We start from the raw sequence: 15,681 nt of genomic DNA, 5'->3' as shown, positions 1-15,681 counted from the left end.
TGCTGCGGTGAGCTGAACAGGCTCCATGCTTGCCATGCTATGGCATCTGCTCGGGCAATCCAGGGGAAAGGGCGTGAAATGATTGTCTTCTGTTGCTTTTACGGACGGAGGGTTGACTGACAACATTTACCCATAACCACCCGCGACAAATTTTTGGGCCCATCAGGCATTGGGAGCTCAGCCCAGAATTCCAATGGGCAGCGGGGACTGCGGGAACTGCGGATAGCTACCCACAGTGCACCGCTCAGAATGTCAACGCTTGCCACGGTACTGTGGACACACATCGCTGAATTAATGTGCTTAGTGTGGACGCATGCACGCGACTTTATACAATCTGTTCCCAAAAATCGACTTCTGTAAAATTGGAGTAATTCTCTAGTGTAGACATACCCTTAGAGAGTAACAGATTTATTTGGGCATAAGCTTTCATGGGCTAAAACCCACTTCATCAGATGCATGGAGTGAAAAACACAGAAAGCAGTACAAATATTACAGCAAATGAAGAGATGGGAGTTGCCTTACCAAGTGTGTGTGGGCGGGGAGGGGGAGCGTCAGTGCTAACGAGGTTAGTTCAATTAAGGTGGAAGTGGCCAAATAGGGTTTTAGCCCACAAAAGCTTATGCCCAAATAAATCTGTTAGTCTCTAAGGTGCCACAAAGACTCCTTGTTGTTTTTGCTGCTCTAACAGTTTCACTTTTGTTTCTACTGCCAGTCCCTCCCTTCTCACATTTATTTCCAGACTTCTTCTCCTTGTCCAGATCTATAAAAGATTATATTGTGTTTTTTAGGTCAGTCTCGTGATTTTTGAACTCCCTCTGCCTATCCACAGGGTGTGTGCATGTGACAGTGTTGCCAGCTCTCCCACATGCACTGGATAAGGTGATTTTGATCCCTGCTGCAGAGCTCTCATCCCACATCTGCCCATCTCCTATCCAGCAATTAATCCTGTCCCACATCAGTTCTGTCCCCACTCAACCTCCCTCAATTCAGCCCCCGCTCAGTTCAGTCCCCCAGCCCCATTATCACCACCCCATCAGTTCAACCACCTACTCCATCAACCCCCACCAATCTCAGTTCACCTTCCCAGCACTCACCCCATCTACTCAGAACACACCATCAGTATAGCCCTCCCATTCCTCCTCACCGCAGCCTCACCTCTTTTCCCACTTCTCAGACTGGCAGGGGAGCAGCCGCTTTGGGGCTGCTACTCTCAGATGTCAGGATTATTTTTTCCAGTCGATTCAGTTGCTTAGTTGAGGGTTGGCCCTCCCCCTTCTTTATATCGCAGATGAAGTTTCTGTCCCTGCTGGGGTCTAACGAGCTTTCTCTTCCCCCCCACTTATTAGCTTGATAGCTTTGTTTATCTGATATGTAAATGAATTCTCATTATCTTTCAAAGTTTTTTGGAATTAACTGCCTGATGGAGAAACCTCATTCCTTGGTTTAGGGTAGGATAACTCCTGTTTGATTGGAAACACATTTGTGCCACTGCTGGGGGAAAACATCCTGACATTTGAGAGTTCTATCCTGCTGAGATCATGAGTGAGGCTTAATTTTACTCAGAAATCATGATTCTTGCCATCAGTTCGTGAGAGTTGGCTTGTCTGCAGTGCGTATAGACTTTCCTGTTGATCTTTTCTCCTTGTGACAATGCTATTGTTAAAACTGTGACTGGTGGTGGTTGTGAATGCCAAAAAGAATTAGGCCATAGTAAGAGACAGAAAATGCAAATCTTAATTCAGTCTTTTAGTTACAAAATCAGGACCCAGTTGATAAAACTCATGCACCCAATAGAACACTCACAGGGTAGGATAATTTTCCCACTAATGTAGTTTAATTCCTTCCACCAGAGCAATATGTTGCTTGCTCATAAAACAGAACAGTCCTATGTATTTTGTATAAAAGTACAAGGAAACCATTTCAATTGAACTGAGTTTCATGACTGTTCCCTTTGCCTGACTAACAGTAACAGCACTGCTGGCACCATGAAATTTGAACTTTGATCATCCCTTTCTGCACAAAAAATATGTTGGGAACAGTACCGTCAATTTTTCAATCAACCAATTTGATTGATTCATAGAAAATTGTAGCTGTTGAATTGATAGCAATTTTCCAAGTGGGGAATTGCTGAAGGAAGGAAGGAAGGAAATGTTCATGAACAGTGAAACAGGTTGTTATTGTTTATACCTGGTGTGTCTTTCTGAAGGTTCATACAAGAGTTATACTGCAAAATACTGGTGACAACACTGTGTATGCGCTGGGTGCTACAAATTCGCATCACTGACCACCCAACCCAGCTGCCCCAGGCACAACACTCTCGCCTCCTGCTAAGGAGACACCCAGCTGCTGTGGAAAATTCTGGCTCCTACATTCCATCTTTCTCTCAGTAAACAAGAGTCAAAACAGCTGCTCCCACCTGAGTAATGAATTGAAACAATAACAACGAAATCTGCACATTCAGCTCTCTTCCACTTGCAGCCCACATCTGATTTCCACACTCAGCATTTTAATTCTTACTCTGTTTATAAGAGCAAAATCTCTATGGAGGATTATGGATTTGTTCAGCTCCTCATTAAGATGTGCTTACTCCCACCCTACAAGAAAGTCTCTGATGGCTAAATAAGGGGGGCTTCTTTTCAGAGGTGATGTGCAGCTGCAGCGCCCACGGTTGTCAGGGGAATGCTGTGGGAGGTGCAGGTGTTCTACAGGCAGCCTTAACTTTAAGCTGAAAATGCTGGCCTACAGACTTCGTCCGCTTGCATCCCTGCGTAAATCTGTTCAACAATAGGCCATGTGTTCCCTTTTCAATACCCAGAGTCAATACATTTGTATGGAAACCCAAAAGATTTTGAAAATTTTAAATAATACAGAGTAATATTTTACATGTTTACAATAAATTTTGGCATAAACATATCACCACAATTTACATTCCTGCTAGTTGGAGGCGATCCAACTACTATTAGTTGTAAATTTTAGCATTTTTCATCAAATATATTCTTCCATCATTCAGCAGCCAGTTTTGCCCCAGTTTCCATGGTTATCGAAGATAAAAATAGGTGATAATGGACTGATTGATATGCTTTGAAGAAGTTTTGGTTTTGTTAGTTTGTTTTAATTATGCTCTGGGTTAGAGTGCAAGTTTAATGCTGGTTTTATACCTTGGGAAGGATTTCTTGAAAGTAAATGAGATTGTTGGGTTCACTCTTTTTTTTAGTGATTCCATATCAAACTCTCTCAATTCACACACAATAGTTTCTAAGTACCAGGCTTGTGAACTGAACCTGCGATGTCCAAAGGAAGCTGCTTTCTTTCTGCCTTGTACGTTGTCAGTGAAAAAGGTCTAATAATCAAAGTGTAGTTGATATTTTGGCTGATTCGTTAACAGGAAGAGCATGTTTATTCCCCCGCGCTGCCACTGTTCCCCACACGTTCTTGTCAACTGCTGGAAATGGCCCACCTTGATTATCATTACAAAAGGGTCTTTTTTCCCCCCTTTCCAGCTGGTAAGAGCTCACCTTCCCTGATCACTCTCTTTCCAATGTGTATGGTAACTTCCATTGTTTCATGTTCTCTGTGTATATAAAATCTCCCCACTATATTTTCCGCTGCATGCATCCGATGAAGTGAGCTGTAGCTCACAAAAGCTTATGCTCATAAATTTGTTAGTCTCTAAGGTGCCACAAGTACTCCTTTTCATGTTCTCTAGTAGTTGCATTACTCCTGTTAGCAGAAGTTTCTTGTGAGTAAGCATAATGAATTCAACACAGAGGGGGAAGAATCTGTCCCATCTCAGGGCCTCTCCTTCTGCCCCTCCACTCCCACAAACATGATACAGTTCTGCGGTGACCTGGAATCCTATTTTCGACGTCTCCGACTCAAGGAATATTTCCAACACACCTCTGAACAACATTCTAACCCACAGAGACCTTCCTACCAACACTACAAAAAAGAAGGATTCTGGGTGGACTCCTCCTGAAGGTCGAAAGAACAGACTGGACTTCTACATAGAGTGCTTCCACAGACATGCACGGGCTGAAATTGTGGAAAAGCAGCATCACTTGCCCCATAACCCCAGCCGTGCAGAACACAATGCCATCCAGAGCCTCAGAAACAACTCTGACATCATAATCAAACAGGCTGACAAAGGAGGTGCTGTCGTCATCATGAATAGCTCGGAATATGAACAAGAGGCTGCTCGGCAGCTCCCCAACACCACATTCTACAAGCCATTACCCTCTGATCCCACTGAGGGGTATCACAAGAAACTACACCATCTGCTCAAGAAACTCCCTGAAAAAGCACAAGAACAAATCCGCACAGACACACCCCTGGAACCCCGACCTGGGATATTTTATCTGCTACCCAAGATCCATAAACCTGGAAATCCTGGACGCCCCATCATCTCAGGCATTGGCACCCTGACAGCAGGATTGTCTGGCTATGTAGACTCCCTCCTCAGGCCCTACGCTACCAGCACTCCCAGCTACCTTCGAGACACCACTGACTTCCTGAGGAAACTACAATCCATCAGTGATCTTCCTGAAAACACCCTCCTGGCCACTATGGATGTAGAAGCCCTCTACACCAACATTCCACACAACGATGGACTACAAGCCGTCAAAAACACTATCCCCGATAATGTCACGGCTAACCTGGTGGCTGAACTTTGTGACTTTGTCCTTACCCATAACTACTTCACATCTGGGGACAATGTATACCTTCAAATCAGCGGCACTCCTATGGGTACCCGCATGGCCCCACAGTATGCCAACATTTTTATGGCTGACTTAGAACAACGCTTCCTCAGCTCTCATCCCCTAATGCCCCTACGATATTGCACTACATTGGTGACATCTTCATCATCTGGACCCATGGAAAAGAAGCCCTTGAGGAATTCCACCATGATATCAACAATTTCCATCCCACCATCAACCTCAGCCTGGTCCAGTCCACACAAGAGATCCACTTCCTGGACACTACAGTCCTAATAAGCGATGGTCACATAAACACCACCCTATACCGGAAACCTACTGACTGCTATGTTTACCTACATGCCTCCAGCTTTCATCCAGACCACACCACACGATCCATTGTCTACAGCCAAGCTCTACGATACAACCGCATTTGCTCCAACCCCTCAGACAGAGACAAACACCAACAAGATCTCTATCAAGCGTTCTTACAACTACAATACCCACCTGCTGAAGTGAAGAAACAGATTGACAGAGCCAGAAGAGTACCCAGAAATTACCTACTACAGGACAGGCCCAACAAAGAAAATAACAGAACACCACTAGCCATCACCTTCAGCCCCCAACTGAAACCTCTCCAGCGCATCATCAAGGATCCACAACCTATCCTGAAGGACGACCCATCATTCTCACAAATCTTGGGAGACAGGCCAGTCCTTGCTTACAGACAGCTCCCCAACCTGAAGCAAATACTCACCAGCAACCACACAACAAAAACACTAACCCAGGAACCTATCCTTACAACAAAGCCTGTTGCCAACTGTGTCCACATATCTATTCAGGGGACACCACCATAGGGCCTAATCACATCAGCCACACTATCACTATCGTTCACCTGCACATCTACCAATGTGATATATGCCATCATGTGCCAGCAATGCCCCTCTGCCATGTACATTGGCCAAACTGGACAGTCTCTACGTAAAAGAATAAATTGGACACAATTCAGACGTCAAGAATTATAACATTCAAAAACCAGTCAGAGAACATTTCAATCTCTTTGGTCACTCGATTACAGACCTAAAAGTGATAATTCTTTAAGAAAAAACTTCTAAAAAAAGATTCCAACTAGATACTGCTGAATTGGAAATAATTTGCAAACTGGACACAATTAACTTAGGCTTGAATAGAGACTGGGAGTGGATGGGTCATTACACAAAGTAAAACTATTTCTCCATGTTTATTTCCCCCCCTACTGTTCCTCACACATTCTTGTCAACTGCTGGAAATGGCCCACCTTGATTATCACTACAAAAGGGTGTTTTTTTCCCCCCCTCTCCTGCTGGTAATAGCTCACCTTACCTGATCACTCTGGTAACAGTGTGTATGGTAACACCCATTGTTTCATGTTCTCTATGTATATAAATCTCCCCACTGTATTTTCCACTGAATGCATCCGATGAAGTGCGCTGTAGCTCACAAAAGCTTATGCGCAAATAAATTTGTTAGTGTCTAAGGTGCCACAAGTCCTCCTTTTCTTTTTACCCTAGTAACTCTTATGATCAGGGCCCTCCTTAGGCATAACGCAGCTGCGTAGGTCACCATGAAACTTGGGGCACCAAATTGCCCCAAATGTCATGGTGCCCTAGGCAGCTGCATGCTGCATACGCCGCAGCACCAGCCCCGGCCACCAGCCCTGTCCCTCGGCCGCCCGCGGGCTGCGCCCACTGCAAGGGGCAGGGCCCTCCCTACAGGGGTGTGGGGCCCCGGACAACTCCCTCCGCCCCGCCTCTTCCCCTTCCCCCCTGCTCCGCCCCCGGCCCGCCCCCATTCCACCTCTTCCCCCAGCGAGCCGGCGCTCCCCGGTAGCGGCGGGAAGCGGAGTAGCCTGGCCTCAGCCCACTCCACTGCGCCAGCTCCCAGCCGCGGCACTCCGCTTCCCGCCTCCCGTGAGCACGAAGAAAGGACCGCCCGCCCCCCTCACCAGCGGCGGGAAGCGGAGCGCCGCGGCTGGGAGTTGGAGAAGTAGAGCGAGCTGGGGCCGGGCTGCTCCGCTTCCCGGCACTGCTGGTGAGTGGGGGTGGGGGGGTCCCCCCCTCAAGCGCCTTCCCCCCAGCCACGCATGGCTGCGGTCGGGGCGAGGGAAGCGGCGCGGGCTCCTCCAGGCCCCCCGCTAATCTCCCGGGCCACTCTGGGCCTGTGAGGCCCCCAAAAGTGGCACTCAAGAGCTCCTGCCTCCCAGACCTTGGCGGGGGGAAGGCCTGGCGCCCCACACCGTGGGGGGGGCTGCATAGGGCACCCAAATGGCTAAGGAGGGCCCTGCTTATGACTATTATAAATGGATAAAGTCTGCTTATCTTAAACCCAAGCTCCATTCCGCTCTCAAAGTGGAACAAATATGTCTGTTTCACAGCATCAGAAGCTTTGGCAAAGTTAGTGATTAAACATTTCCTTTTATTATTTATGTGTGAAGGTAATATTGATCGGTTTTCTTAAACTAATAGTTCTGGATCTTCCTTGTATGTGGATTGGTATTTGAATGACTGCCACTGTTTGTTTTTTTCCCACTAGTCTTAATGTTATACAATGTGCCAGAAAGACCAGATCATTATAGAAGAGCACAAGCAGCCTGTAGTCCTTAGTTTGTAAAGCTGCAAGATGATGGTAAGATTAAGGGCCTGATTCTGGTATCCGATAAAGTGAGCTGTAGATCACGAAAGCTTATGCTCAAATAAATTTGTTAGTCTCTAAGGTGCCACAAGTACTCCTTTTCTTTTTGCGAATTCAGACTAACATGGCTGCTACTCTGATATCAAAACAGTTTTACACACTAACTTCACTGACTCTGTGGAGTCATTCCTGATATGAACCAGTGTGAGATCAGAATTAATCCCTAATGGTATGTCTACGCAGCAATGTAAGCCTAAGGTTAGTGGGACTCAAGTCAGCTGAACTATGTCCGGAAACCCTGGGCTTGAGCGTCTACACTGCATTTTAACCCTAGGTTAAGATTTTCTGACCCATGTTCGAACATGGGGCTTTGGCGTCCACACTGCGGTGTTCAGACCTGAGTCAAAGTAACCCTATTCCAGAGTCTTTAGCACCACTCCCAACTTCATAGTGTCCACACTGTAGCCCTACGAATGTGTTGCACTGTAGACAACTCTACTGCCCACCCTGTTTCCTCACTGTGACAGTGCTATTGATGAGACTCAGGTGCCCATAAGGAGCACATGAGTACATAAACTACTGAGACAGCTCCTTTGGTAGCTGTCTCGGTAGAAAGAAAAGGAGTACTTGTGGCACCTTAGAGACTAACCAATTTATTTGAGCATAAGCTTTCGTGAGCTACAGCTCACTTCATCGGATGCATACTGTGGAAAGTGTAGAAGATCTTTTTATACACACAAAGGATGAAAAAATACCTCCCCCCATCCCACTCTCCTGCTGGTAATGGCTTATCTAAAGTGATCACTCTCCTTACAATGTGTATGATAATCAAGGTGGGCCATTTCCAGCACAGACTCCTTCCAGACTCCTCCTGAAGGTTGAGACAGCAGACCGGACTTCTACATAGAGTGCTTCCGCAGACGTGCACGGGCTGAAATTGTGGAAAAGCAGCATCACTTGCCCCATAACCTCAGCCGTGCAGAACACAATGCCATCCAGAGCCTCAGAAACAACTCTGACATCATAATCAAAAAGGCTGACAAAGGAGGTGCTGTCGTCATCATGAATAGGTCGGAATATGAACAAGAGGCTGCTCGGCAGCTCTCCAACACCACTTTCTACAAGCCATTACCTTCTGATCCCACTGAGAGTTACCAAAAGAAACTACAGCATTTGCTCAAGAAACTCCCTGAAAAAGCACAAGAACAAATCCGCACAGACACACCCCTGGAACCCCGACCTGGGATATTCTATCTGCTACCCAAGATCCATAAACCTGGAAATCCTGGACGCCCCATCATCTCAGGCATTGGCACCCTGACAGCAGGATTGTCTGGCTATGTAGACGCCCTACGCTCCCAGCGCTCCCAGCTACCTTGGAGACACCACTGACTTCCTGAGGAAACTACAATCCATCGGTGATCTTCCTGAAAACACCCTCCTGGCCACTATGGATGTAGAAGCCCTCTACACCAACATTCCACACAAAGATGGACTACAAGCCGTCAAGAACATTATCCCCGATAATGTCACGGCTAACCTGGTGGCTGAACTTTGTGACTTTGTCCTTACCCGTAACTATTTCACATTTGGGGACAATGTATACCTTCAAATCAGCGGCACTGCTATGGGTACCCGCATGGCCCCACAGTATGCCAACATTTTTATGGCTGACTTAGAACAACGCTTCCTCAGCTCTCGTCCCCTAACGCCCCTACTCTACTTGCGCTATATTGATGACATCTTCATCATCTGGACCCATGGAAAAGAAGCCCTTGAGGAATTCCACCATGATTTCAACAATTTCCATCCCACCATCAACCTCAGCCTGGTCCAGTCCACACAAGAGATCCACTTCCTGGACACTACAGTCCTAATAAACGATGGTCACATAAACACCACCCTATGCCAGAAACCTACTGACCGCTATTCCTACCTACATGCCTCCAGCTTTCACCCTGACCACACCACACGATCCATTGTCTACAGCCAAGCTCTGCGATACAACCGCATTTGCTCCAACCCCTCAGACAGAGACAAACACCTACAAGATCTCTATCAAGCGTTCTTACAACAACAATACCCACCTGCGGAAGTGAAGAAACAGATTGACAGAGCCAGAAGAGTTCCCAGAAGTCACCTACTACAGGACAGGCCTAACAAAGAAAATAACAGAACGCCACTAGCCGTCACCTTCAGCCCCCAACTAAAAGCCCTCCAACGCATTATTAAGGATCTACAACCTATCCTGAAGGATGACCCAACACTCTCACAAATCTTGGGAGACAGGCCAGTCCTTGCCTACAGACAGCCCCCCAACCTGAAGCAAATACTCACCAGCAACCACATACCACACAACAAAAACACTAACCCAGGAACCTATCATTGCAACAAAGCCCGTTGCCAACTGTGCCCACATATCTATTCAGGGGACATCATCACAGGGCCTAATTACATCAGCCACACTATCAGAGGCTCGTTCACCTGCACATCCACCAATGTGATATATGCCATCATGTGCCAGCAATGCCCCTCTGCCATGTACATTGGTCAAACTGGACAGTCTCTACGTAAAAGAATAAATGGACACAAATCAGATGTCAAGAATTATAACATTCATAAACCAGTTGGAGAACACTTCAATCTCTCTGGTCACGTGATTACAGACATGAAAGTTGCGATATTACAACAAAAAAACTTCAAATCCAGACACCAGCGAGAGACTGTTGAATTGGAATTCATTTGCAAATTGGATACAATTAACTTAGGCTTGAATAGAGACTGGGAGTGGCTAAGTCATTATGCAAGGTAACCTATTTCCTCTTGTTTCCCCCCCCCCCCCCCCGCCCAGACCTTCTTGTTAAACCCTGGATTTGTGCTGGAAATGGCCCAGCTTGATTATCATACACATTGTAAGGAGAGTGATCACTTTAGATAAGCTATTACCAGCAGGAGAGTGGGGTGGGGGGAGGTATTTTTTCATGCTTTGTGTGTATAAAAAGATCTTCTACACTTTCCACAGTATGCATCCGATGAAGTGAGCTGTAGCTCACGAAAGCTTATGCTCAAATAAATTGTTTAGTCTCTAAGCCCTGGTCTACACTAGGACTTTAGGTCGAATTTAGCAGCATTAAATCGATGTAAACCTGCACCCGTCCACACGATGAAGCCCTTTATTTCGACTTAAAGGGCTCTTAAAATCGATTTCCTTACTCCACCCCTGACAAGTGGATTAGCGCTTAAATCGGCCTTGCCGGGTCGAATTTGGGGTACTGTGGACACAATTCGACGGTATTGGCCTCCGGGAGCTATCCCAGAGTGCTCCATTTTGACCGCTCTGGACAGCACTCTCAACTCAGATGCACTGGCCAGGTAGACAGGAAAAGAACCACGAACTTTTGAATCTCATTTCCTGTTTGGCCAGCGTGGCAAGCTGCAGGTGACCATGCAGAGCTCATCAGCAGAGGTGACCATGATGGAGTCCCAGAATCGCAAAAGAGCTCCAGCATGGACCGAACGGGAGGTACGGGATCTGATCGCTGTATGGGGAGAGGAATCCGTGCTATCAGAACTCCGTTCCAGTTTTCAAAATGCCAAAACCTTTGTCAAAATCTCCCAGGGCATGAAGGACAGAGGCCATAACAGGGACCCGAAGCAGTGCCGCCTGAAACTGAAGGAGCTGAGGCAAGCCTACCAGAAAACCAGAGAGGCGAATGGCCGCTCCGGGTCAGAGCCCCAAACATGCCCTTCTATGACGAGCTGCATGCCATTTTAGGGGGTTCAGCCACCACTACCCCAGCCGTGTTGTTTGACTCCTTCAATGGAGATGGAGGCAATACGGAAGCAGGTTTTGGGGACGAAGAAGATGATGATGATGATGATGAGGTCGTAGATAGCTCACAGCAAGCAAGCGGAGAAACCGGTTTTCCCGACAGCCAGGAACTGTTTCTCACCCTGGACCTGGAGCCAGTACCCCCCGAACCCACCCAAGGCTGCCTCCTGGACCCAGCAGGCGGAGAAGGGACCTCCGGTGAGTGTACCTTTTAAAATACTATACATGGTTTAAAAGCAAGGATGTGAAAGGATTACTTTGCCCTGGCATTTGCGGCTCTCCTGGATATACTCCCAAAGCCTTTGCAAAAAGTTTCTGGGGAGGGCAGACTTATTGCGTCCTTCATGGTAGGACACTTTACCACTCCAGGCCAGTGACACGTACTCGGGAATCATTGTACAACAAAGCATTGCAGTGTATGTTTGCTGGTGTTCAAACAACATCCGTTCTTTATCTCTCTGTGTTATCCTCAGGAGAGTGAGATATAATCCATGGTCACCTGGTTGAAATAGGGTGCTTTTCTTCAGGGGACACTCAGAGGAGCCCATTCCTGCTGGGCTGTTTGCCTGCGGCTGAACAGAAATGTTCCCCGCTGTTAGCCACAGGGAGGGGGGAGGGTTGAGGGGGTAACCACGTGGTGGGGGGAGGCAAAATGCGACCTTGTAACAAAAGCATATGTGCTATGTATTTAATGTTAACAGTAAGGTTTACCCTGAAAGAGTGTCGCCAGTGTTTTATAAAATGTGTCTTTTTAAATACCGCTGTCCCTTTTTTTTTCTCCACCAGCTGCATGTGTTTCAATGATCACAGGATCTTCTCCTTCCCAGAGGCTAGTGAAGATTAGAAAGAAAAAAAAACGCACTCGAGATGAAATGTTCTCCGAGCTCATGCTGTCCTCCCACACTGACAGAGCACAGACGAATGCGTGGAGGCAAATAATGTCAGACTGCAGGAAAGCACAAAATGACCGGGAGGAGAGGTGGCGGGCTGAAGAGAGTAAGTGGCGGGCTGAAGAGAGGGCTGAAGCTGAAAGGTGGCGGCAGCGTGATGAGAGGAGGCAGGATTCAATGCTGAGGCTGCTGGAGGATCAAACCAGTATGCTCCAGTGTATGGTTGAGCTGCAGCAAAGGCAGCTGGAGCACAGACTGCCACTACAGCCCCTGTGTAACCAACCGCCCTCCTCCCCAAGTTCCATAGCCTCCACACCCAGACGCCCACGAACGCGGTGGGGGGGCCACCGGCCAACCAGCCACTCCGCCACAGAGGATTGCCCAAAAAAAAGAAGGCTGTCATTCAATAAATTTTAAAGTTGTAAACTTTTAAAGTGCTGTATGGCATTTTCCTTCCCTCCTTCACCACCCCTCCTGGGCTACCTTGGTAGTCATCCCCCTATTTGTGTGATGAATGAATAAAGAATGCATGAATGTGAAGCAACAATGACTTTATTGCCTCTGCAAGCGGTGATCGAAGGGAGGAGGAGAGGGTGGTTAGCTTAGAGGGAAGTAGAGTGAACCAAGGGGCGGGGGGTTTCATCAAGGAGAAACAAACAGAACTTTCACACCGTAGCCTGGCCAGTCATGAAACTGGTTTTCAAAGCTTCTCTGATGCGTACTGCGCCCTCCTGTGCTCTTCTAACCGCCCTGGTGTCTGGCTGCGCGTAACCAGCAGCCAGGCGATTTGCCTCAACCTCCCACCCCGCCATAAATGTCTCCCCCTTACTCTCACAGATATTGTGGAGCACACAGCAAGCAGTAATAACAGTGGGAATATTGGTTTCGCTGAGGTCTAAGCGAGTCAGTAAACTGCGCCAGCGCGCCTTTAAACGTCCAAATGCACATTCTACCACCATTCTGCACTTGCTCAGCCTGTAGTTGAACAGCTCCTGACTACTGTCCAGGCTGCCTGTGTACGGCTTCATGAGCCATGGCATTAAGGGGTAGGCTGGGTCCCCAAGGATACATATAGGCATTTCAACATCCCCAACAGTTATTTTCTGGTCTGGGAATAAAGTCCCTTCTTGCAGCTTTTGAAACAGACCAGAGTTCCTGAAGATGCGAGCGTCATGTACCTTTCCCGGCCATCCCACGCTGATGTTGGTGAAACGTCCCTTGTGATCCACCAGAGCTTGCAGCACTGTTGAAAAGTACCCCTTGCGGTTTATGTACTCAGCAGCTTGGTGCTCCGGTGCCAAGATAGGGATATGGGTTCCGTCTATGGCCCCACCACAGTTAGGGAATCCCATTGCAGCAAAGCCATCCACTATGACCTGCACATTTCTCAGGGTCACTACCCTTGATATCAGCAGATCTTTGATTGCGTGGGCTACTTGCATCACAGCAGCCCCAACAGTAGATTTGCCCACTCCAAATTGATTCCCAACTGACCGGTAGCTGTCTGGCGTTGCAAGCTTCCACAGGGCTATCGCCACTCGCTTCTCAACTGTGAGGGCTGCTCTCATCTTGGTATTCATGCGCTTCAGGGCAGGGGAAAGCAAGTCACAAAGTTCCATGAAAGTGCCCTTACGCATGCGAAAGTTTCGCAGCCACTGGGAATCGTCCCAGACCTGCAACACTATGCGGTCCCACCAGTCTGTGCTTGTTTCCCGAGCCCAGAATCGGCGTTCCACAGCATGAACCTGCCCCATTAGCACCATGATGCATGCATTGGCAGGGCCCATGCTTTCAGAGAAATCTGTGTCCATGTCCTGATCACTCACGTGACCGCGCTGATGTCGCCTCCTCGCCCGGTATCGCTTTGCCAGGTTCTGGTGCTGCATATACTGCTGGATAATGCGTGTGGTGTTTAATGTGCTCCTAATTGCCAAAGTGAGCTGAGCGGCCTCCATGCTTGCCTTGGTATGGCGTCCGCAGAGAAAAAAGGCGCGGAATGATTGTCTGCCGTTGCTCTGACGGAGGGAGGGGCGACTGACGACACGGCTTACAGGGTTGGCTTCAGGGAGCTAAAATCAACAAAGGGGGTGGCTTTACATCAAGGAGTATTTCAGGCAGGACTTCACGGAGGGTTCCAATAAGAAATGGTGCACCTAAGTTATTGTTCTTATTGGAACAAGGAGGTTAGCCTGGCCTCTGATTGATACATGGCTAGATTTACCTTGCTGCACCTTCTCTGTGAGTGACTGCAGTGTGACTTAGAGAAATGAGTCCCCTAGATGGGGGAGGAGGCAAATGAGTACAAAACAAATCTGGTCTATTTCTTGTTTTGATCCACTCCATCTATCTTTTACATCTTTGGCTGGCAGCAGACGGTGCAGAAGGACTGCATGCCATCCACATCTCATGGCTGCTCGGCAGAAGACGGTACAATAGGACTGACTGCAGGACTAAAGAGAATGACCTGGTCAAGTCACTCCAAATTTAGTCCCTGAGCCCATGTCTGCCCAGGCGCTCCCAGCCGACGCGGCCAGGAGCACCTTGGACATGACGATGACGGCTACCAGTCGTATTGTACCGTCTGCTGCCACAAGGCAATGGGTTGCTGCTACTGTGTAGCAATGCAGTACCGCGTCTGCCAGCACCCAGGAGACATACGGTGACGGTTACCTGAGCGGGCTCCATGCTTGCGGTGGTATGGCGTCCGCACAGGTAACTCAGGAAAAAAGGCGCGAAACGATTGTCTGCCGTTGCTTTCACGGAGGGAGGGAGGGAAGGGGGGACTGACGATATGTACCCAGAACCACCCGCGACAATGTTTTAGCCCCATCAGGCATTGGGATCTCAACCCAGAATTCCAATGGGCAGCGGAGACTGCGGGAACTGTGGGATAGCTACCCACAGTGCAACGCTCCGGAAGTCGACTCTAGCCTCGGTACTGTGGAAGCACTCCGCCGAGTTAATGCACTTAATGCACTTAGAGCATTTTCTGTGGGGACACACACACTCGAATATATAAAACCGATTTCTAAAAAAACCGACTTCTATAAATTCGACCTTATTCCGTAGTGTAGACATACCCTAAGGTGCCACAAGTACTCCTTTTCTTTTTGCGAATACAGACTAACACGGCTGTTACCCTGAAACCTGTCTCAGTAGAGTGACTGCAGTGTGAAAAGGCTGGATACTGAACTACCATCTGACCTGAGAATTGGGCTCCCAACCTCTATGCTGAGTCACGTTGGCAGGACAATGCCCATATGCACCTGTTCTGAGGATAATTAGGACATCAATCTCCAGGGCTGTCAGACTATTAAAATGAAATGTTGCAATTGTTAATTTTTAAAATGAGATATTCAATGATGGTGTTTTTTGTTTGGTTGTTTTTTTATTTAAGGTGCCACAAGTACTCCTTTTCTTTTTGTGAATACAGACTAACACGGCTGCTACTCTGAAACTTATTTATTTTTGTCTGTTTTGAAGTTTGACAAATGTAAGTTTCAGAGGGAAAACACACACACACACACACACCCCTCCCCCCAGCCTGGCATCTGCGGAGCAATGAAGTGCAGCCACAGTGTATGAGATGCAGCGTGCT

The 15,681-nt window shown here is 47.8% G+C and overlaps 1 long non-coding RNA gene across 4 annotated transcripts; it reads left to right on the top strand.

Annotated features, from left to right (window-relative positions):
- The first annotated feature begins 6,683 nt into the window (after window positions 1-6,683).
- On the top strand, window positions 6,684-12,496 carry LOC141984107 (uncharacterized). Of its 4 annotated transcripts, XR_012638654.1 has the most exons (4): window positions 6,695-6,761; window positions 7,263-7,355; window positions 10,981-11,391; window positions 11,980-12,496. It is a non-coding gene; the product is annotated as an uncharacterized LOC141984107 (long non-coding RNA). The 4 variants fall into 4 exon arrangements; XR_012638653.1 differs by lacking the exon at window positions 7,263-7,355 and having other exon boundaries at window positions 6,684-6,761; XR_012638652.1 differs by lacking the exon at window positions 6,695-6,761 and having other exon boundaries at window positions 6,826-7,355.
- Window positions 12,497-15,681: the final 3,185 nt, after the last annotated feature.

This window comes from Natator depressus, chromosome 3 (genome assembly GCF_965152275.1).
Source record: "Natator depressus isolate rNatDep1 chromosome 3, rNatDep2.hap1, whole genome shotgun sequence".
Classification (NCBI taxonomy): Eukaryota; Metazoa; Chordata; order Testudines; family Cheloniidae; genus Natator; species Natator depressus.
Note: the sequence above shows the minus strand (reverse complement) of the source record. Positions and strands in the feature narration are given on the sequence as shown.